The sequence below is a fragment of the Triticum urartu genome, chromosome 4A, assembly GCF_056163025.1.
Source record: "Triticum urartu cultivar PI428250 chromosome 4A, HENAU_Tu73, whole genome shotgun sequence".
NCBI classification, from domain to species: domain Eukaryota; kingdom Viridiplantae; phylum Streptophyta; class Magnoliopsida; order Poales; family Poaceae; genus Triticum; species Triticum urartu.
In genome coordinates, this window is record NC_141876.1 from 129841663 (window position 1) to 129867405 (window position 25743).

A 25743-nucleotide genomic window follows, 5' to 3' on the forward strand; every position below is an offset into this window, starting at 1 on the left:
AAGACGTGTGGCAGATGTGCATAACTGAGGGGACCAGTGAGGCGACCTCTCCCCACCCCATGATCGTGGGGAATGGACGCCTTGAAGACCGCACCCTGACCCCGCTCAGTAAATGAGCCACGCCTCCACGCCTTCCTCTTTTTACAGGGAAGACACAAGCCGCCTCTTTACTGCGATGTGACACATGCATGTGGAAACCGTCCCACGCATGTCGCCCATGTCACGCACACCCCTCCACGCCGCGCCACGCACGCGGGTCGTGGGAGGCGGAGCGCACGAAGAATCTTACCATGGTAAAAACCGCCCCACCTGCATGCGCACCGTTTTGGGCCTGGCCCAACAACGTGTTGCGCTTATGTATGGCCCAGGCCCAGGGGCTCCTGTCGGTGTACAAAAATACGGGCGCATCTTTGTACCCCTTTTCCCTGTGCACGGGCAGTCAGAGCCACGCCCACGGCCACACCAAGCAGAATGAGAGAGGTGAGCCAAGGTAAGATCGAAGCCCAAGACAATCAAAGCAACGCCAAGGCCAAGACCACAAAGAGCAGAGGGACGGAGCAAGTTCCCCCGGCAAGACCTTTGCCGGGTGGCCACAGCGGCCCCGGCAAGACTCTTGCCGGGACAGCTCGCCCCACACCAATAGAGCGAGCCACCCTTGAGCCCACGGCCCCAGTGCCATCATCAGCGTGGGGCCAGGGCTCGGGAAGGCACCCCTGTGGTGGCATGTAGATCTTTGTGAAGACATATTCAAGATCAGATTAGAAGATGACGATTCTCGGCAAGATCCTTGCCAAGGAAGGCCACCAGACCCCCGGCAAGATCCTTGCCGAGGACGACAACACGCCACGGCGAGACCCTTGCCGGGCCACCAGCAAGGCCCTCGCCAAAGACGCCGGCAAGGCCACTGCCAAGCCCACGTCAACCAAGCTTCCACCGTCGTTCACATGCAGTTGCCAGCCCAACCAGCTGGGCGGGCACCTGCGCGGCAACATGCAGCTCCCAGGCCAACTCATCAAGCGCCTGCATGGCGGCATGCAGATCTTCGTGAAGGCTCCACCACCGCGCCAACTCAGCTGCCTGCCTGCCTACATGGCACCGCACGCGTCCCTAGCCGAGGCACGTGTCGAAGCGAGGAGGAGCCGCGACGGACGGGACGGGCCTCGCCCCCGTTCCCGATAAAGTAAGAGGACACCTAAGCGATGCATTAAATGCACCTTGTCCTGTAATACGAGGGATAACCTCGTGCCACTATAGACCTTTCCACCTCCTGTGTGCCACTGTGTCAACCCCCTTTTTCCTATAAAAGGAGGCCCGAGGCGACGAGGAGAGGGATTCGGCTCTTTCGAACGATACGCTGACCAGAGCTAGTTTGAGAGCTCAAGAACTCTCAGAAATACACCCACCAAAGCAGGACTAGGGTTTTACGCATCCTCGCGGCTCGAACCTGGGTAAATGATCCTTGTGCTGTCTACTAGCCCTGGTCTCCTCGCAACCCTGCGCCCCGAAAACCGTAGTAGGGATTCTTGTGGTCCCATAGGTGTCGTTCCACACCGACATCGGTGGTGGTTTTATTTTATAGAAATAATTGATCTCTCATGCTTCACTTATATTATTTTGAGAGTCCTTTAGAACAACATGGCAATTTGCTTTTAGGCATAATAAGAACTTTCATATAACTGCATTGGATACTATGAGAAGTTTGATACTTGATGATTGTTTTGAGATTGGAGATGGTGATATTAGAGTCATGCTAGTTGAGTAGTTGTGAATTTGAGATATACTTGTGTTGAAGTTTGTGATTCCCGTAGCATGCTCGTATGGTGAACCGTTACATGATGAAGTCGGAGCATGATTTATTTATTGATTGCCTTCCTTATGAGTGGCGGTCGGGGACGAGCGATGGTCTTTTACTACCAATCTATCCCCCTAGGAGCATGCGCGTAGTACTTTGTTTCGATAACTAATAGATTTTTGCAATAAGTATGTGAGTTCTTTATGACTAATGTTGAGTCCATGGATTATACGCACCCTTACCCTTCCACAATTGCTAGCCTCTCTAGTACCGCGCAACTTTCGCCGGTACCATAAACCCACCATATACCTTCCTTAAAACAGCCACCATACCTACCTATTATGGCATTTCCATAGCCATTCCGAGATATATTGCCATGCAACTTTCCACTGTTCCGTTTGCTATGACACGCTTCATCATTGTCATATTGCTTTGCATGATCAAGTAGTTGACATCGTATTTGTGGCAAAGCCACCGTTCATAAATTTTTTTTCATACATGTCACTCTTGATTCATTGCATATCCCGGTACACCGTCGGAGGCATTCACATAGAGTCATATTTTGTTCTAATTCTTGAGTTGTAAGTAAAAAACAAGTGTGACGATCATCATTATTAGAGCATTGTCCCAAGTGAGGAAAGGATGATGGAGACTATGATTCCCCCACAAGTCGGGATGAGACTCTGGACGGAAAAATAAATAAAAAAAGAGGCCAAAAAAAGAAGAAAAAAAGATAAGAAGGCCCAAATAAAAAAATAAATGAGAGAAAAAGAGAGAAGGGACAATGTTACTATCCTTTTTCCACACTTGTGCTTCAAAGTAGCACCATGATCTTCATGATAGAGAGACTCTTATGTTGTCACTTTCATAAACTAGTGGGAATTTTACATTATAGAACTTGGCTTGTATATTCCAATGATGGGCTTCCTCAAATTGCCCTAGGTCTTCGTGAGCAAGCAAGTTGGATGCACACCCACTTACTTTCTTTTGTTGAGCTTTCATACACTTATAGCTCTAGTGCATCTGTTGCATGGCAATCCCTACTCACTCACATTGATATCTATTAATGGGCATCTCCATAGCCCGTTGATACACCTAGTTGATGTGAGACTATCTTCTCCTTTTTTGTCTTCTCCACAACCACCATTCTATTCCACCGTACTGCTATATCCATGGCTCACGCTCATATATTGCGTGAAGATTGAAAATGTTTGAGAACATCAAAAGTATGAAACAATTGCTTGGCTTGTCATCGGGGTTGTGCATGATTTAATATTTTGTGTGATGAAGATAGAGCAAAGCCAGACTATATGATTTAGTAGGGATAACTTTCTTTAGCCATGTTATTTTGAGAAGACATGATTGCTTAGTTAGTACGCTTGAAGTATTATTATTTTTATGTCAATATTAAACTTTTATCTTGAATCTTTCGGATCTGAACATTCATGCTACAATAAAGAAAAATTACATTGAGAAATATGTTAGGAAGCATTCCACATCAAAAATTCTGTTTTTATCATTTACCTACTCGAGAACGAGCAGGAATTAAGCTTGGGGATGCTTGATATGTCTCCAACATATCTATAATTTTTTATTGTTCCATGCTATTATATTATCTATTTTGGATGTTAATGGGCTTATTTTTACACTTTTATATTATTTTTGGGACTAACCTATTAACCAGAGGCCCAGCCCAAATTGTTTTTTTGCCTATTTTAGAGTTTCGCCGAAAAGGAATATCAAACGGAGTCCAAACGGAATGAAACCATCGGGGGCGTTATTTTTGGAACAAACGTGATCCAGGAGACTTGGAGTGGACGTCAAGAAACAATCGAGGAGGCCATGAGGCATGGGGCGCGCCCACCCCCTGGGCGCGCCCTCCACCCTAGTGGGCCCCTCGCTGCTCCACCGACCTACTTCTTCCTCCTATATATATCCATATACCCCGCAAACATCCAGGACCACCGTGAAAACCTAATTCCACTGCTGCAGCCTTTTCTACCCAAGAGATCCCATCTTGGGGCCTTTTCCAGAGCTCCGCCGGAGGGGGCATTGATCACAGAGGGCCTCTACATGAACTCCATGGCCCCTCCGATGATGTGCGAGTAGTTTACTTCAGACCTCCGGGTCCATAGCTAGTAGCTAGATGGCTTATTCTCTCTCTTTGGATCTCAATACAAAGTTCTCCTCGATTCTCTTGGAGATCTATTCGATGTAATCTTCTTTTGCGGTGTGTTTGTCGAGATCCGATGAATTGTGGGTTTATGATCCAGATTATCTATGAACAATATTTGAATCTTCTCTGAATTCTTTTATGTATGATTGGTTTATCTTTGCAAGTCTCTTCGAATTATCAGTTTGGTTTGGCCTACTAGATTGATCTTTCTTGCAATGGGAGAAGTGCTTAGCTTTGGGTTCAATCTTGCGGTGCTCGATCCCAGTGACAGAAAGGGAAACGACACGTATTGTATTGTTGCCATCAAGGATAAAAAGATGGGGTTTATATCATATTGCATGTGTTTATCCCTCTACATCATGTCAGCTTGCGTAAGGCGTTACTATGTTCTTATGAACTTAATACTCTAGATGCATGCTGGATAGCGGTCGATGTGTGGAGTAATAGTAGTAGACGCAGAATCGTTTCGGTCTACTTATCACGGACGTGATGCCTATATACATGATCATGCCTAGATATTCTCATAATTATTTGCTTTTCTATCAATTGCTCGACAGTAATTTGTTCACCCACCGTAATACTTATGCTATCTTGAGAGAAGCCACTAGTGAAACCTATGGCCCCCGGGTCTATTCTCCATCATACAAGTTTCCAATCTATTTTATTTTGCAATCTTTACTTTCAATCTATATCATAAAAATACCAAAAATATTTATCTTATTATTATCATCTCTATCAGATCTCACTCTTGCAAGTGGTCGTGAAGGGATTGACAACCCCTTTATCGCGTTGGTTGCGAGGTTCTTATTTGTGTGTGCAGGTACGAGGTGACTCGCGCGTGGTCTCCTACTGGATTGATACCTTGGTTCTCAAAAACTAAGGGAAATACTTATGCTGCTTTACGGCACCACCCTTTCCTCTTCAAGGGAAGACCAACGAAGTGCTCAAGAGGTAGCAGGGAGAAGACAAGGTGATATGGGATCTTGGTTAAATCAACAATAATGCATATGAGAGCCACTCAACATTTTCATCATGGTCTTTTCCTCTCGACCCCCAAAGAATAAGAAAAGAAATAAAACTATTTACACAGGAAAGCTCCCAACAAGCAAAAGAAGAACGAGAAATATTTTTGGGTTTTCTTTTAATTACTACTACAGGCATGGAAAGTAAACTAGCTAAAAGCTACAACTATTTTTTTGGTTTTTCTTAAGGTTTTACAAACACACAAGAAGAAGGCTTAGAAAAGAAAATAAACTAGCATGGATAGTACAATGAAAAAGTGTGAGCACCAACAACTAGAATGAGTGTGTGAACTTGAATGTAATGTCGGTGAGAAATACGTACTCCCCCAAGCTTAGGCTTTTGGTCTAAGTTGGTCTATGCCCACGGATCGAAGCTACTCTCTCCGGTGTACTGAGGAGGGTCCACAGGGTGCCACTGGTTGGCGATCTCCTCTGGATCCCACTGATAAACAGATTGTCGATAAGGGTCAAGTGGTGGCTCAGGCTCAGGCTCTGGGACTTGTGTCAGCCTCCAGTATGCATAAATGGCCTCGGATAAGATGAGGTACGTGCCTGAAACTAGGTTAAACAAAGAAGGTGCAGGCAAGGTAATAGTCTCACAGTGAGTTTTATCAAATATCAAATTATACTTAAGCATCTTCTTCTTATTTTTAACAATAAATTCATGTGCTACCATACTCTTATAATCTAGAAAAATAGGGGGCAACAACTTTTCCTCTTTCTCATAATGCCTAATAGGTATCTCAAAGTGTTTAGCAAGGCGTGAAGCAAAGATGCCTCCGAAGATGGGGCCCTTTGTACGGTTCAGACTTAATCGTTTAGCAACAATAGCGCCTAAGCTGAAAGTTGTATCACGAAACAAAGCCTGGCGCAAAATGACAAGAGCAGGAGCTCTAAGATTTCCACTGTTCCCGCGACCAATTAAGCATCTACTAGCAAATATCGCAAAGTAACGTAGAACAGGAAAATGTATATTAGTAATTCTTGCATCGGAAACTTTCCTCGTTTCTCCTACAGAAATTCTATCAATAAATCCCTCCACATCACTACGATGTGGTTCCTCGATGCTGCCCACAAAGGGTATCTTGCAGACCCGACAAAAATCATGGAGTGACATCTCCTTAACCTCGTCATATAAGTGAAACTCCACTGAAGGTGGTGATTTCTTAGCATGGAAATAAAAATTTGCACGAAAATATTAGTGAGTAGGAGATACCGTTCGCGCTGGTCGTGGAGGAAGTCGGTGAGGCCTGCATTCTCAGCCAAGTAATAAAAGTCATCGTAAATTCCGGCGGCTCTCAAGAACGCATCACAAGGCCATTCACACGGTCGAACCTCCGCAGTGCGAGGAAGATTGTATTTGGGCTTTTTATTCTCCTCATTCTGCTTATCCTTCGAGCTTCGACTCGAAGAGCCCCTCAACAATCTCTTCATCATTTTCTTTCTCTGAAAAATTTCTAAAATTTTAGTGACTCAAAATAAAAGTGAACCAAACTCAACAAGATTGATAGCAACTACTCCCACAAGTGCCTAGAGGCTATATCATGCATTAAAACTACTTTGGACCATATAAATTTGACATGCAAGCTCAAGAACAGGGTCACCTTAGCAGCAAAAACTTGCAATAAATAAATCACTAAAACAAAAATGAATTGCACCATTGGAGGAGTAACATACCGAAGAACAATCCCCAAAACAGTTTTGTGAATGGAGCTTTAAGAAAAGAGATCGAAATGGCAGCAAGATGAGCTAGAACACGGATTTGAGCTATGGGAGGATTTTTTTCTGGAGGAAGACGAAGTGAGTGGGTGATGGAGTAAGTGGAGGGGGTCCACGTGGGGCCCATGAGGTAGGGGCACACCCGAGGGGGGTGGGCGCGCCCTGTGCCCTCGTGGCCAAATGGTGGGGGCCCCTAGTGTGTTCTCAGTGCCAGAAATTCTTAAATATTCTACAAAAAAATCATATTTCATTTTCAGGACATTTGGAGAACTTTTATTTTCAGGGTATATTTATTGCGAGGATAATTCAAAAAATGGACAGAAAATACTATTTTTGCTTTATTAAATCTAAATAACAGAAAGTAAAAGGAAGGTACAGAGAGTTGTGCTTTCTAACTTCATCCATCTCGTGCTCATCAAAAGGAATCCACTAACAAGGTTGATCAAGTCTTGTTAACAAACTCTTTCCGAATAACATGAAACTGGAGAATTTTAGAATAACACTAGGTTACCTCAACGGGGATATGCATGTCCCCAGCAATAAGAATATCATATTTCTTCTGGACAGTAGGAACAGGGAATTCAAAACCTCCAATAGTAATCTGCTACCTCTTGAGCATGCGTTGGTTTTCCCTTGAAGAGGAAAGGGTAGTGCAACAAAGCAACGTAAGTATTTCCCTCAGTTTTTGAGAACCAAGGTATAAATCCAGTAGGAGACCACGCGCGAGTCACCTCGTACCTACACAAACAAATAAGAACCTCGCAACCAACGCGATAAAGTGGTTGTCAATCCCTTCACGGCCACTTGCAAGAGTGGTATCTGATAGAGATAATGATAATAAGATAAATATTTTTGGTATTTTTATGATATAAATTGAATGTAAAGATTGCAAAATAAAATAGATTGGAAACTTGTATGGTGGAAAATAGACCCGGGGGCCATAGGTTTCACTAGTGGCTTCTCTCAACATAGCATAAGTATTACTGTGGGTGAACAAATGACTGTCGAGAAATTGATAGAATTGAGCATAGTTATGAGAATATCTAGGTATGATCATGTATATAGGCATCACGTCCGTGATAAGTAGACCGACTCATGCCTGCATCTACTACTATTACTCCACACATCGACCGCTATCCAGCATGCATCTAGAGTATTAAGTTCATAAGAATGGAGTAACGCTTTAAGCAAGATGACATGATGTAGAGGGATAAACTCATGCAATATGATATAAACCCCATATTTTTATCCTTGATGGAAACAATAAAATACATGTTGTTTCCCCTACTGTCACTGGGATCGAGCACCGCAAGATTGAACCCAAAGCTAAGCACTTCTCCCATTGCAAGAAAGATCAATCTAGTAGGCCAAAGCAAACTGATAATTCGAAGAGACTTGCAAAGATAACCAATCATACATAAAAGAATCCAGAGAAGATTCAAATATTGTTCATAGATAGTCTAGATCATAAACCCACAATTCATCGGATCTCGACAAACACACTGAAAAAGAAGATTACACCGAATAGATCTCCAAGAAAATAGAGGAGAACTTTGTATTGAGATCCAAAGAGAGAGAAGAAGTCATCTAGCTAATAACTATGGACCCGAAGGTCTGAAGTAAACTACTCACACATCATCGGAGGGGCCATGGAGTTGATGTAGAGGCCCTCCGTGATCAATGCCCCCTCCGGCGGAGCTCCGGAAAAGGCCCAAGATGGGATCTCTTGGGTACAGAAGGTTGCGGCGGTGGAAATAGGGTTTCGTGGTGCTCCTGGATGTTTTCGGGGTATGTGAATATATATATAGGAGGAAGAAGTAGGTCGGTTGAGCCACGATGGGGGAGGGCATGCCCCCTGCCTCGTGGCCACCTCGTTGGTTGCTTGACGTCCACTCCAAGTCCTCTGGATCACGTTTGTTCCAAAAATCACGCTCCCGAAGGTTTCATTCCGTTTGGACTCCGTTTGATATTCTTTTTCTATGAAACACTAAAATAGGCAAAAAACAGCAATTTGGGCTGGGCCTCCAGCTAATAGGTTAGTCCCAAAAATAATATAAAAGTGTATAAATAAGCCCATTAAACATCCAAAACAGAATATATGATAGCATGGAACAATCAAAAATTATAGATATGTTGGAGACGTATCAAGCATCCCCAAGCCTAATTCCTGCTCATCCTCGAGTAGGTAAATGATAAAAACAGAATTTTTGATGTGGAATGCTTTCTAGAATATATTTTTCTCTATTGTGGCATGAATGTTCAGATCTAAAAGATTCAAGATAAAAGTTTATTGTTGACATAAAAATAGTAATACTCCAAGTATGCTAATCAAGCAATTATGTCTTATCAAAATACCATAGCCAAAGAAAACTTATCCCTACAAAATCATATAGTTTGGCCATGCTTCATTTTCGTCACATAAAATGCTCTCATCATGCACAACCCCGATGACAAGCCAAGCAATTGTTTCATAGTTAGCCTTTTCAAACTCTTTCAACTTTTACGCAATATATGAGCACGAGCCATGGACATAGCACTATGGGTGGAATAGAATATGATGATTGTGGTTGTGTGAGAAGACAAAAGGGAGAAAGTCTCACATTGACGCGGCTAATCAATGGGCTATGGAGATGCCCACCGGTTGATGTCAATGCAAGGAGTAGGGATTGCCATGCAACAGATGCACTAGAGCTATAAATATATGAAAGTTCATCAAAGAAACTAAGTGGGTGTGCATCCAACTCGCTTGCTCACGAAGACCTAGGGCATTTGAGGAAGCCAATCATTGGAATATACAAGCCAAGTTCTATAATGAAAAAATCCCACTAGTATATGAAAGTGACAAAATAAGAGATTCTCTATCATGAAGATCACGGTGCTACTTTGAAGCACAAGTGTGGAAAAAGGATAGTAACATTGTCCCTTCTCTCTTTTTCTCTCTTTTTTCTTCTTTTTTCTATTTTTTTATTTGGGCCTTTTTTCTTTTTTTTCTTTTGGCCTCTTTTCTCTTTTTTTATTTTTTATTTTTCGCTCGGAGTCTCATCCCGACTTGTGGGGGAATCATAGTCTCCATCATCCTTTCCTCACTGGGACAATGCTCTAATAATGATGATCATCACACTTCTTTTTACTTACAACTCAATACTTAGAACAAAATATGACTCCATGTGAATGCCTCTGGCGGTGTACCGGGATATACAATGAATCAAGAGTGACATGTATGAAAAATTATGAACGGTGGCTTTGCCACAAATACGATGTCAACTACATGATCATGCATGGCAATATGACAATGATGAAGTGTGTCATAATAAATGGAACGGTGGAAAGTTGCATGGCAATATATCTCGAAATGGATATGGAAATGCCATAATAGGTAGGTATGGTGGCTGTTTTGAGGAAGATATAAGGAGGCTTATGTGTGATAGAGCGTATCATATCACAGGGTTTGGATGCACCGGCGAAGTTTGCACCAACTCTCGAGGTGAGAAAGGGCAATGCATGGTACCGAAGAGGCTAGCAATGACAGAAGGGTGAGAGTGCGTATAATCCATGGACTCAACATTAGTCATAAAGAACTCACATACTTATTGAAAAAATCTACAAGCCATCAAAACTAAGCACTACGCGCATGCTCCTAGGGGGATAGATTGGTAGGAAAAGACCATCGCTCATCCCCGACCGCCACTCATAAGGAAAGCAATCAAAGAACACCCCATGCTTCAAATTTGTCACATAACGTTTACCATACGTGCATGCTACGAGACTTGCCAACTTCAACACAAGTATTCATAAATTTCACAATTACTCAACTAGCACACCTCTAATATTACCACCTTTATATCTCAAAACAATCTATCAAGCATCAAACTTCTCTTAGCATTTAAAATTTATAACCAAAGTGAATTACCATGCCGTTCTAAAGGACTCTCAAAATGATATAAGTGAAGCATGAGAGATCAATTATTTCTATAAAATAGAACCACCGTCGTGCTCTAAAACATATAAGCGAAGCACTAGAGCAAAAATTATCCAACTCAAAAGATATAAGTGAAGCACATAGAGTATGCTAATAAATTCCAATTCATGTGTGTCTCTCCCAAAAAGTGTGTACAGCAAGGATGATTGTGGTAAACTAAAAAGCAAAGACTCAAATCATACAAGACGCTCCAAGCAAAACACATATCATGTGGCGAATAAAAATATAGCTCCAAGTAAAGTTACCGATGGACGAAGACGAAAGAGGGGATGCCTTCCGGGGCATCCCCAAGCTTAGGCTTTTGTTTCTCCTTGTATTTTACCTTGGGGTGCCTTGGGCATCCCAAATCTTAGGCTCTTTCCACTCCTTGTTCCATAATCCATCAAATCTTTACCCAAAACTTGAAAACTTCACCACACAAAACTTAAAAGAAAATCTTTGTGAGCTCCGTTAGTAAAAGAAAACAAACCACCACTTCAAGGTACTGTAATGAAATCATTATTTATTTATATTGGTGTTAAACCTACTGTATTCCAACTTTTCTATGGTTCATAAACTCTATTACTAGCCATAGATTCATCAAAATAAGCAAACAACACACGAAAAACAGAATCTGTCAAAAACAGAACAGTCTGTAGTAATCTGTAGGTTTAGAATACTTATGGAACCCCCAAAATTCTAAAATAAATTTCTGGACGTGAGGAATTTATCTACCAATCATCTTCAAAAAGAATTAACTAAATAGCACTCTCCATTAAAAATGGCAGCAATTCTCGTGAGAGCTAAAGTTTCTATTTTTTTACAGCAAGATCAAAAAGACTTTCCCCAAGTCTTCCAACGGTTCTACTTGGCATAAACACTAATTAAACACAAAAAACACAACCAAAACATAGGCTAGATAAATTATTTATTACTAAACAGGAACAAAAATCAAGGAATAAAAATAAAATTGGGTTGCCTCCCAACAAGCGCTATCGTTTAACGCCCCTAGCTAGGCATAAAAGCGAGGATAGATCTAGGTATTGCCATCTTTGGTAGGCAATCCATAAGTGGCTCTCATAATAGATTCATATGGTAATTTAATTTTCTTTCTAGGGAAGTGTTCCATTCCCTTCCTTAACGGAAATTGGAATCTAATATTCCCTTCCTTCATATCAAAAATTGCACCAATCGTTCTAAGGAAAGGTCTACCAAGAATAACAGGACATGAAGGATTGCAATCTATATCAAGAACAACGAAATCTACGGGCACATAATTCCTATTTGCAACAATAAGAACATCATTAATTCTTCCCATAGGTTTCTTAATGGTGGAATCCGCAAGGTGCAAGTTTATAGAACAATCATCAAATTCACGGAAACCTAGCAAATCACACAAAGTTTTTGGGATCGTGGAAACACTAGCACCCAAATCACACAAAGCATAGAATTCATGATCTTTAATTTTTATTTTTATTGTAGGTTCCCACTCTTCATAAAGTTTTTTAGGGATAGAAACTTCCAAATCAAGTTTTTCTTCGTAAGATTGCATTAAAGCATCAACGATATGTTTAGTAAAAGCTTTATTTTAACTATAAGCATGAGGAGAATTTAGCATGGATTGCAACAAGGAAATACAATATATCAAAGAGCAATTATCATAATTAAATTCCTTGAAATCCAAGATAGTGGGTTCTTTGCTATTAAAAGTTTTGACCTCTCCAATCCCACTTTTATCAATTTTTGCATCAAGATCTAAAAACTCTGAATCATTGGGACGCCTTCTAACTAAAGTTGACTCATATCCATTCCCATCATTATCAAGATTCATATTTCAAAACAAAGATTTAATAGGGTACACATCAATAACTTTTAGACCTTCATCATTATTATCATGGAAACTAGAAGAACACGCTTTCACAAAGCAAACTTTTTTTTGCATGCATCCTAGTGGTTCTTTCTTTGCACTCATCAATGGAAATTCTCATAGCTTTGAGAGACTCATTGATATCATGCTTAGGTGGAATAGATCTAAGTTTCAAAGAATCAACATCAAGAGAAATTCTATCCACGTTCCTAGCCAACTCATCAATCTTAGACAATTTTCAATCAAAGCATTGAAACTCTTTTGCGAACTAATAAATTCTTTAATATTAGATTCAAAATCAGAGGGGATCTCATTATAATTTCCATAATAATTGTTGTAGGAATTACCATAATTATTAGAGGAATTACTAGGAAACGGCCTAGAATTAAAATTACATCTATACGCGTTGTTACCAAAATTGTTCCTACCAACAAAATTCACATCCAAAGATTCATTATTATTCTCAATCAAAGTAGACAAAGGCATATCATTGGGATCAATAGGAGTACTCTTATTAGCAAACAATTTCGTAAGTTCATCCATCTTTCCACTCAAAACATTAATATCTTCAATTGCACGCACCTTTTTACTAGTAGATCTTTCAGTGTGCCATTGAGAATAATTAACCATAATATTATCTAGGAGTTTGGTAACTTCTCCTAAAGTGATTTCCATAAAAGTGCCTCTCGCGGCCGAATATCAAAGATTTCTAGAAGCAAAATTCAATCCGGCATAAAAATTTTGTATAATCATCCATAAATTCAAACCATGTGTAGGGCAATTACGTATCATTAATTTCATCCTCTCCCAAGATTGTGCAACATGCTCATGATCAAGTTGCTTAAAATTCATAATATCGTTCTAAGAGATATGATCATAGCGGGAGGAAAATACTTAGAGATAAAAGCATCTTTGCACTTATTCCATGAATCAATACTATTTTTAGGCAAAGACGAAAACCAAGCTTTAGCACGATCTCTAAGCGAAAACGGAAATAGCTTAAGTTTAACAATATCATTATCCACATCTTTCTTCTTTTGCATAACACACAAATCAACAAAGTTGTTTAGATGGGTAGCGGCATCTTCACTAGGACGGCCAGAAAACGGATCTTTCGTGACAAGATTCAGCAAATCAGTATTAATCTCACAAGATTCGGCATCGGTAAGAGGAGCAATCAGAGTGCTAATAAAATCATTATTGTTGGTATTGGCAAAGTCACACAATTTAGTATTATCTTGAGCCATCATGACAAGCAAGCAATCCAACAAACAAGCAAACAAGCGAGGAAAAAGCGAACGGAAAGAGAGGGTGAATAAAACGGCAAGGGTGAAGTGGGGGAGAGGAAACGAGAGGCAAATGGCAAATAATGTAATGCGAAGGATAAGAGTAGTGATGGGTACTTGGTATGTCTTGACTTGGCATAGATCTCCCCGGCAACGGCGCCAGAAATCCTTCTTGCTACCTCTTGAGCATGCGTTGGTTTTCCCTTGAAGAGGAAAGGGTGATGCAGCAAAGCAGCGTAAGTATTTCCCTCAGTTTTTGAGAACCAAGGTATCAATCCAGTAGGAGACCACGCGCGAGTCACCTCGTACCTACACAAACAAATAAGAACCTCGCAACCAACGCGATAAAGGGGTTGTCAATCCCTTCATGGCCACTTGCCGGAGTGAGATCTGATAGAGATAATAATAATAAGATAAATATTTTTGGTATTTTTATGATATAAATTGAATGTAAAGATTGCAAAATAAAATAGATTGGAAACTTGTATGGTGGAAAATAGACCCGGGGGCCATAGGTTTCACTAGTGGCTCCTCTCAACATAGCATAAGTGTTACAGTGGGTGAACAAATGACTGTCGAGAAATTGATAGAATTGAGCATAGTTATGAGAATATCTAGGTATGATCATGTATATAGGCATCACGTCCGTGACAAGTAGACCGACTCATGCCTGCATCTACTACTATTACTCCACACATCGACCGCTATCCAGCATGCATCTAGAGTATTAAGTTCATAAGAACGGAGTAACGCTTTAAGCAAGATGACATGATGTAGAGGGATAAACTCATGCAATATGATATAAACCCCATATTTTTATCCTCAATGGAAACAATAAAATACATGTTGTTTCCCCTACTGTCACTGGGATCGAGCACCGCAAGATTGAACCCAAAGCTAAGCACTTCTCCCATTGCAAGAAAGATCAATCTAGTAGGCCAAAGCAAACTGATAATTCGAAGAGACTTGCAAAGATAACCAATCATACATAAAAGAATCCAGAGAAGATTCAAATATTGTTCATAGATAGTCTAGATCATAAACCCACAATTCATCGGATCTCGACAAACACACTGAAAAAGAAGATTACACCGAATAGATCTCCAAGAAAATAGAGGAGAACTTTGTATTGAGATCCAAAGAGAGAGAAGAAGTCATCTAGCTAATAACTATGGACCCGAAGGTCTGAAGTAAACTACTCACACATCATCGGAGGGGCCATGGAGTTGATGTAGAGGCCCTCCGTGATCAATGCCCCCTCCGGCGGAGCTCCGGAAAAGGCCCCAAGATGGGATCTCTTGAGTACAGAAGGTTGCGGCGGTGGAAATAGGGTTTCGTGGTGCTCCTGGATGTTTTCGGGGTATGTGAATATATATATATATATATAGGAGGAAGAAGTAGGTCGGTTGAGCCACGATGGGGGAGGGCATGCCCCCTGCCTCGTGGCCACCTCGTTGGTTGCTTGACGTCCACTCCAAGTCCTCTGGATCACGTTTGTTCCAAAAATCACGCTCCCGAAGGTTTCATTCCGTTTGGACTCCGTTTGATATTCTTTTTCTGCAAAACACTGAAATATTCAAAAAAACAACAATTTGGGCTGGGCCTCTGGTTAATAGGTTAGTCCCAAAAATAATATAAAAGTGTATAAATAAGCCCATTAAACATCCAAAACAGAATATATAATAGCATGGAAGAATCAAAAATTATAGATACGTTGGAGACGTATCATAATCATAGAAATTTTTCCGATAGAATTGATACTGTGGACTTGAGGTTGTTTCCTCGGAAAGTGTATTGTATGCTCATTACCGTTAACATGAAAAGTGACATTGCCTTTGTTGCAATCAATAACAGCCCCTGCAGTATTCAAAAAGGGTCTACCAAGGATAGTCGACATACTATCGTCCTCGGGAATATCAAGAATAACAAAGTCCATTAAAATAGTAATGTTTGCAACCACAACAGGCACATCCTCACAGATACCGACAGGTATAGCAGTTCATTTATCGGCCATTTGCAAAGATATTTCAGTAGGTGTCAACTTATTCAAATCAAATCTACGATATAAAGAGAGAGGCATAACACTAACACCGGCTCCAAGATCACATAAAGCAGTTTTAACATAGTTTCTTTTAATGGAGCATGGTATAGTTGGTACTCCGAGATCTTGTAGTTTCTTTGGTATTCCACCTTTCAAAGTATAATTGGCAAGCATGGTGGAAATTTAAGCTTTCGGTATCTTTCTTTTATTTGTTACAATATCTTTCATATACTTAGCATAGGGATTCATTTTAAGCATATCAGTCAAACGCATACACAAAAAAGATAGGTCTAATCATTTTAGCAAAGCGCTCAAAATCCTCATCATCCTTTTTCTTGGATGGTTTAGGAGGAAAAGGCATGGGTTTCTGAACCCATGGTTCTCTTTCTTTACCGTGCTTCCTAGCAACGAAGTCTCTCTTATCATAATGTTGGTTCTTCGATTGTGGGTTATCAAGATCAACAGCAGGTTCAATCTCTACATCATTGTTATTGCTAGGTTGAGCATCAACATGAACATCATCATTATCACTAGGTTCATGTTCATTACCAGATTGTGTTTTGATACATCTCTGTCGTATCTATAATTATTGTTCCATGACAATATTCTACAACTTTTATATACTTTTGGCAACTTTTTATACTATTTTTGGGACTAACATATTGATCCAGTGCCCAGTGCCAGTTCCTGTTTGTTGCATGTTTTTTGTTTCATAGAAAATCCATATCAAACGGAGTCCAAACAGGATAAAAACTGACGGAGATTTTTTTGGGAATATATGTGAATTTTGGGAAGTGAAATCAACGCGAGACGATGCTCGAGGGGCCCATGAGGCAGGGGGCGCGCCCCTGACCCTCGTGGACACCCCGTAAGGCGGTTGATGTCCTTCTTTCGCTGCAAGAAAGCTAATATCCGGATAAAAATCATGTTCAAATTTCAATCCAATTGGAGTTATGGATCTCCCAGAATATAAGAAACGGTGAAAGGGCAGAATCTGGAACGCAGAAATAGAGAGGGACAGAGAGACAGATCCAATCTCGGAGGGGTTCTCGCCCCTCTGCCGCCATGGAGGCCATGGACTAGATGAGAAACCCTTCTCCCATCTAGGGAGAAGGTCAAGGAAGAAGAAGAAGGGGGGCTCTCTCCCCTCTCTCCCGGTGGCGCCGGAACGCCGCCGGGGCCATCATCGTCACCGCAATCTACACCAACAACTTCACCGCCGTCATCACCAACTCTCCCCCCATCTATGCAGCGGTGTAACCCCTCTTTTACCCTCTGTAATCTCTACTTAAACATGGTGCTCAACGCTATATATTATTTCCCAATGATGTATGGCTATCCTATTATGTTTGAGTAGATATGTTTTGTCCTATGGGTTAATTGATGATCGTGATTGGTTTGAGTTGCATGTTTTATTATTGGTGATGTCCTATGGTTCTCTCCGTGTCATGCAAGCGTGAGGGATCCCCGCTGTAGGGTTTTCAATATGTTCATGATTTGCTTATGGTGGGTGGCGTGAGTGACAGAAGCACAGACCCGGGTAAGTAGGTTGTTTGCGTATGGGAGTAAAGAGGACTTGATGCCTTATAATGCTATGGTTGGGTTTTACCTTAATGATCTTTAGTAGTTGCGGATGCTTGCTAGAGTTCCAATCATAAGTGCATATGATCTAATAAGAGAAAGTATGTTAGCTTACGCCTCTCCCTCAAATAAAATTGCAATAGTGATTACCGGTCTAGTTATCGATTGCCTAGGGACAAATAACTTTCTTGTGACAAAAAGCTCTCTACTAAACCTAACTTAGTTGTGTCTTTATCTAAACAGCCCCTACTTTTTATTTATGTGCTCTTTATTATCTTGCAAACATATCCAACAACACCTACAAAGTACTTCTAGTTTCATACTTGTTCTAGGTAAAGCGAACGTCAAGCATGCGTAGAGTTGTATCGGTGGTTGATAGGACTTGAGGGTATACTTGTTCTACCTTTAGCTCCTCGTTGGGTCTGACACTCTTACTTATCGAAAGAGGCTACAATTGATCCCCTATACTTGTGGGTTATCAAGAACTTTTTCTGGCGCCGTTGCCGGGGAGTTATAGCGTGCGGTGAATATTCTCGTGTGTGCTTGTTTGCTTTATCACTAAATAGTTTTTATTTTATGCTCTTGTTTTCTATCTTTAGTTATGGGTAGGAAACGCAAAATACCAAAAAAATAGTGGTACCTACTGAACCAATGGTTGAAGAACCACTCAAAATCTATCACACTACTGAAGCTTTTTTACTTGGATCATCTTCGGTCCCTATGTGCTCGGGCTGAAACCCCAACTAGCTTAGTTGAGGGCAAATATTTAGATGAGCATGCTTGTTATGTGCGACACCGCATATCTGAAAAAGGGAAACTTTTACTGGATCAAATTCACCGTTTGCAGTGCTATGCTTGGAATTTATGTGAAATATATGATTGTACTTGTTGTTCTAAAGACCCTAAGAAACACCTTCCTTACCAATGTGGGTTTAGTGATAATGGAATCGTATCTTCGTATACTAAGGGTGTTTATAATTACTATGATGTTCCACAAATTGAAGAATTTGTTGCTTTTAGGGGTACTTGTGAAATTGCTTCTTTTATTGAAGAGTGTGATACTATTCTCTACAAATCTGAAAATTTGGCCATACTTAAATATTGCTATGATAATTATTCTTCTAATCCTTATATTAAACCATATATCGAGGACTCCTCCGCTGTCCAAGAAGAGACTAATATTTTGCAGGAGTCTATGGAAGAAGAAGTTAATGACATTGTGAGCTCATTGGATGAAAAACATGAGGAGGAGAGCGAAGAACAAAAGGAGGAAGAGTGGATTGATCACCCGTTCCCACCTTCTAATGAGAGTAACTCTTCAACTCATACATTGTTTAATTTCCCTTCGTGCTTACCGAAGGATGATTGCTATGATGATTGTTATGATCCCGTTGCTTCTTTTGAAATATCCCTTTTTGATGATGCTTGCTATGCTTGTGGCCAAGATGCCAATATGAATTATGCTTATGGAGATGAACTTGCTATAGTTCCTTATGTTAAACATGAAATTGTTGCTATTGCACCCCACGCATGATAGTCCTATTATCTTTTTGAATTCTCACGACTACACTATATCGGAGAAGTTTGCCCTTATTAAGGATTATATTGATGGGTTGCGTTTCACTACTACACATGATGATTTTGATAGATATAATATGCATGTGCTTGCTGCTCCTACTTGCAATTATTATGAGATAGGAACTACATCTCCGCCTCTCCATGTTTCCAACACGATAAAATTGCAAGAAACTGTTTATACTATGCATTGGCCTTTACTATGTGTGCATGAATTGTTCTTTTATGACATGTCGACGCATAGGAAGAGAGTTAGACTTCGTTGTTGCATGATATATGTTACTTTATTCTCACTACTAAATCACAAATTATTGTTAATTAAAATTGGCTTTGATATACCTTGGGATCCGGGTGGATCCATTACTTGAGCACTATATGCCTAGCTTAATGGCTTTAAAGAAAGCGCTGCCAGGGAGACAACCCGGAAGTTTTAGAGAGTCATTTATTTCTATTGAGTGCTTTTATATAGTTTAAAAACAAAAAAATAAAGAGAGGAACCAAAAACTTTTCAAAAAGGAAAGTGAAAGTGAGAGAGACAAGCATTGTTGAAGTGGGGGGGCTCCTTGAACTTTGTTCATGCTCACGGAAACTTTGTGAATCTTTATTACATAAAATTTTCAACAGAAATAATTATCCCCTTGTACAATTCCATTGTATTATAAAAATAATGTGCCAAGGTTTGCCTTTAGGATGTTTACATTGCTTGTTGGTTTGTTCGGTGCAAGACAGAAACTTTGGCTGTAGTGCGCGATTTTACATTTTTTACTGGAATGTCAAACGGTTCTGAAACTTTTTGCACTGTCTTTCTATACAAATTGTTTACTTTTCCTAAATTTTTCAGAATTTTTGGAGTACCATAAGTATGGTGAATGTTCAGATTACTACAGACTGTCTTGTTTAAGACAGATTCTGTTTTTGATGCATAGTTTGCTTGTTTTGATGAAACTATCAATTTCTATCAGTGGATTAAGCCATGGAAAAGTTATATTACAGTAGCTACAATGCAAAAACAAAATATGAATTGGTTTGCAACAGTACTTAGAGTAGTTATTTGCTTTATTATACTAACGGATCTTACCGAGTTTTCTGTTGAGTTTTGTGTGAATGAAGTGTTCGAAGATCGAGGAGGTCTCGATGTGAGTAGAAGGAGGAGAGGCAAGAGCTCAAGCTTGGGGATGCCCAAGGCACCCCAAGTAAATATTCAAGGAGACTCAAGCATCTAAGCTTAGGGATGCCCCGGAAGGCATCCCATCTTTCTTCAACAAGTATCGGTATGTTTTCAGATTCGTTTCGTTCATGCGATATCTGCAAATCTTGGAGCATCTTTTACATTTAGTTTTCACTTTTCTTTGATACACCATGCTGGTATGAGATGTCCATGGTTGATTTATAGAATGCTCTTTGCACTTCACTTATATCTATTGAGTATGGCTTTATAGAATGCTTCATGTGCTTCACTTATATCATTTGAAGTTTGGATTGCCTGTTTCTCTTCACATAGAAAACCGCCATTTGTAGAATGCTCTTTTGCTTCACTTATATTTGTTAGAGCGTGGGCATATCTTTTTCAGAAAGAATTAAACTCTCTTGCTTCACTTATATCTATTTAGAGAGATGACAGGAATTGGTCATTCACATGGTTAGTCATAAAATCCTACATAAAACTTGTAGATCACTGAATATGATATGTTTGATTCCTTGCAATAGTTTTGCGATATAAAGATGGTGATATTAGAGTCATGCTAGTGGGTAGTTGTGGATTGTAGAAATACTTGTGTTGAAGTTTGTGATTCCCGTAGCATGCACGTATGGTGAACCGTTATGTGATGAAGTCAGAGCATGATTTATTTATTAATTGTCTTCCTTATGAGTGGCGGTCGGGGACGAGTGATGGTCTTTTCCTACCAATCTATCCCCTAGGAGCATGCGCGTAGTACTTTGTTTCGATGACTAACAGATTTTTGCAATAAGTATGTGAGTTCTTTATGACTAATGTTGAGTCAATGGATTATACGCACTCTCACCCTTCCATCATTGCTAGCCTCTTCGGTACCGTGCATTGCCCTTTCGGTGCAAACTTCGCCGGTGCATCCAAACCCCGTGATATGATACGCTCTATCACACATAAGCCTCCTTATATCTTCCTCAAAACAGCCACCATACCTACCTATTATGGCATTTCCATAGCCATTCCGAGATATATTGCCATGCAACTTCCATCATCATCATATACATGACTTGAGCATTCATTGTCATATTGCTTTGCATGATCGTAAGATAGCTAGCATGATATTTTCATGGCTTGTCCGTTTTTTGATATCTATGCTACGCTAGATCATTGCACATCCCAGTACACTGTCAGAGGCATTCATATAGAGTCATATTTTGTTCTAGTATCGAGTTATAATATTGAGTTGTAAGTAAATAAAAGTGTGATGATCATTGTTATTAGAACATTGTCCCATGTGAGGTTATCAAAATAAAACTGGCCAGAGAAGCCCCCCAAAAAAAGAGCGAGAGGCCAAAGAAGCCTACAAAAAATGAGAGAAAAAAAGAGAAAAAGAAAAAAAAATAAAAAATGGGAGAAAAGAGAGAAGGGGCAATGTTATTATCCTTTTACCACACTTGTGCTTCAAGAGTAGCACCATGTTCTTCATATAGAGAGTCTCTTGAGTTGTCACTTTCATATACTAGTGGGAATTTTCATTATAGAACTTGGCTTGTATATTCCGATGATGGGCTTCCTCAAATGACCGAGGTCTTCATTAACAAGCAAGTTGGATGCACACCCACTTAGTTTCAGTTTGAGCTTTCATACACTTATAGCTCTAGTGCATCCGTTGCATGGCAATCCCTACTCCTCGCATTGACATCAATTGATGGGCATCTCCATAGCCCGTTGATTAGTTGCGTCGATGTGAGACTTTCTTCCTTTTGTCTTCTCCACACAACCTCCACCATCATATTCTATTCCACCTATAGTGCTATGTCCATGGCTCATGCTCATGTATTGCGTGAAAGTTGAAAAGGTTTGAGAACATCAAAAGTATGAAACAATTGCTTGGCTTGTCATCGGGGTTATGCATGAGTTGAATAGTTTGTGTAGTGAAGATGGAGGATAGCGAGACCATATGATTTTGTAGGGATAACTTTATTTGGCCATGTTATTTTGAGAAGACATGATTGCTTTATTAGTATGCTTGAAGTATTATTGTCTTAATGTCAAATGATAGACTATTACTTTGAATCACTCATGTCTTAATATTCATGCAATGATTAGATTACATGATCAAGATTATGCTAGATAGCATTCCACATCAAAATTTATCTTTTTTTATCATTTACCTACTCGAGGACGAGCAGGAATTAAGCTTGGGGATGCTGATACGTCTCTGTCGTATCTATAATTTTTTATTGTTCCATGCCAATATTCTACAACTTTTATATACTTTTGGCAACCTTTTATACTATTTTTGGGACTAACATATTGATCCAGTGCCCAGTGCCAGTTCCTATTTGTTGCATGTTTTTTTTTCGCAGAAAATCCATATCAAACGGAGTCCAAACGGGATAAAAACTGACCGACATTTTTTTGGAATATATGTGAATTTTGGGAAGTGATATCAACGCGAGACGATGCTTGAGGGCCCCACGAGGCAGGGGGCGCTCCCATGACCCTCGTGGACACCCCGTAAGGCGGTTGGTGCCCTTATTTCGCTGCAAGAAAGCTAATATCCGGATAAAAATCGTGTTCAAATTTCAATCCAATCAGAGTTACGGATCTCTGGGAATATAAGAAACGGTGAAAGGGCAGAATCTGGAACGCAGAAACAGAGAGAGACAGAGAGACAGATCCAATCTCGGAGGAGCTCTCGCCCCTTCGCCGCCATGGCGGCCTTGGACTAGAGGGGAAACCCTTCTCGCATCTAGGGAGAAGGTCAAGGAAGAAGAAGAAGAAGGGGGGCTCTCTCCCCCTCTCTCCCGGTGGTGCCGGAACGCTGCCGGGGCCATCATCGTCACCGCAATCTACACCAACAACTTCACCGCCGTCATCACCAACTCTTCCCCCCTCTATGCAGCGGTGTAACCCCTCTTTTACCCGCTGTAATCTCTACATAAACATGGTGCTCAACGCTGTATATTATTTCCCAATGATGTATGGCTATCCTATGATGTTTGAGTAGATCTATTTTGTCTTATGGGTTAATTGATGATCGTGATTGGTTTGAGTTGCATGTTTTATTATTGGTGCTGTCCTATGGTGCTCTCCGTGTCGCGCAAGCATGAGGGATCCCTGTTGTAGGGTCTGCAATATGTTCATGGTTTGCTTATGGTGGGTGGCGTGAGTGAAAGAAGCACAGACCCGAGTAAGTAGGTTGTTTGCGTATGGGAGTAAAGAGGACTTGATGCCTTATAATGCTATGGTTGGGTTTTACCTTAATGGTCTTTAGTAGTTGTGGATGCTTGCTAGAGTTCCAATCATAAGTGCATATGATCCAAGAAGATAAAGTATGTTAGCTTACGCCTCTCCCTCAAATAAAATTGCAATAGTGATTACCGGTCTAGTTATCAATTGCCTAGGGACAAATAACTTTCTTGTGACAAAAAGCTCTCTACTAAACCTAACTTAGTTGTGTCTTTATCTAAACATACCCTACTTTTTATTTACGTGCTCTTTATTATCTTGCAAACCTATCCAACAACACCTACAAAGTACTTCTAGTTTCATACTTGTTCTAGGTAAAGCGAACGTCAAGCGTGCGTAGAGTTGTATCGGTGGTCGATAGAACTTGAGGGAATATTTGTTCTACCTTTAGCTCCTCGTTGGGTTCGACACTCTTACTTATCGAAAGAGGCTACAATTGATCCCTTATACTTGTGGGTTATCATGTTTCAGCATCAGAAATAGAAATATCATTCGGATTCTTAGGTGTGTCAACAACAGGTTCACTAGAAGCATGCAAAGTCCTATCATTTTTCTTTTTCTTCTTCTTAGAAGGACTAGGTGCATCAACATTAGTTCTCTGAGAATCTTGCTCAACTCTCTTAGGGTGGCCCTCAGGATACAAAGGTTCCCGAGTCATTTTACTCCCTCTAGTCATAACTCTAACAACATTATCATTTTTCTTATTATTTAATTCATTAAGCAAATCATCTTGTGCTTTAAGCACTTCTACCTGAGTGGTAACCATAGAAGCATGTTTACTAATAAGTTTAAGGTCACCTTTAACTCTAGACATATAATCACTCAAGTGTTCAACCATATAAGCATTATGTTTCGTTTGTCTACCAACATAAGCATTGAAGTTTTCTTGTTTAACAATAAAATTATCATACTCATCCAAGCATTGGCTAGCAGACTTATTACGAGGAATATCACCTTCATCAAATCTATAGAGATAATTTACCTTTACTACCTGTGTCGGGTTATTAAGACCATGTATTTCTTCAATAGGTGGTAAATTCTTAACATCTTCAGCTTTAATACCCTTTTCTTTCATAGATTTCTTTGCCTCTTGCATATCTTCAGGAGTGAGAAATAGAATACCCTTTTTCTTCAGAGTTGGCTTAGGAGTTGGCTTAGGAGTTGGTTCAGGAAGTGTCCAATCATTATCATTACTCAATATATTATTCAACAGCAATTCAGCTTGCTCAACAGTTCTTTCCCTGAAAACACAACCAGCACAACTATCCAGGTGGTCTCTGGAAGCATCGGTTAGTCCATTATAAAAGATATCAAGTATTTCATTTTTCTTGAGAGGATGATCAGGCAAAGCATTAAGTAATCGGAGAAGCCTCCCCCAAGCTTCTGGGACACTCTCTTCTTTAATTTGCACAAAATTATATATTTCCCTTAAGGCAGCTTGTTTCTTATGAGCGGGGAAATATTTAGCAGAGAAGTAATAAATCATATCCTGGGGACTACGCACACAACCAGGAGCAAGAGAATTAAACCATGTTTTAGCATCACCCTTTAATTAGAACGGAAATAACTTAAGGATATAGTAGTAACAAATTTTTTCCTCATGAGTGAATAGGGTGGCTATATCATTCAATTTAGTAAGATGTCCCACAATAGTTTCAGATTCATAGCCATAAAAAGGATCAGATTCAACCAAAGTAATTAACTCAGGATCGACAAAGAAATCATAATCCTTATCAGAAATATAGATAGGTGAAGTAGCAAAAGCAGGGTCATATTTCATTCTAGCATTCAAAGACTTTTCTTTCAGCTTAGCTAACAATTTCTTAAGATCATATCTATCTTTGTAAGCAAAAAGATCTCTAGCAGTTTCTTCATCCATAACATAACCCTCGGGCACATCAGGCAATTCATGTCTAGGGGGAGAATCTTCATCATCACTTTTCATCAATATTATCTGTTTCAATAATTTCATTTTCTCTAACCCTAGCAAGTTGTCCATCAATAAATTCACCTAATGGCATGGTATTATCAAGCATAGAAGTAGTTTCATCATAAGCATCTGGCATATCAGAAGTGGCATCATCAATAACATGCGACATATCAGAATCAATAATAGGTGTAGGTGTCGCAAATTTACTCATAATAGAAGGTGAATCAAGTGTAGAGCTAGATGGCAGTTCCTTACCCCCCCCCCCCCCCTCGTAGTTGAGTGAAAAAACTTGGTTCTTTCATCTTTCAAGTTCCTCATAGTGATCAATAGATATAAATCCCAAGTGACTCAAAGAATAGAGCTATGCTCC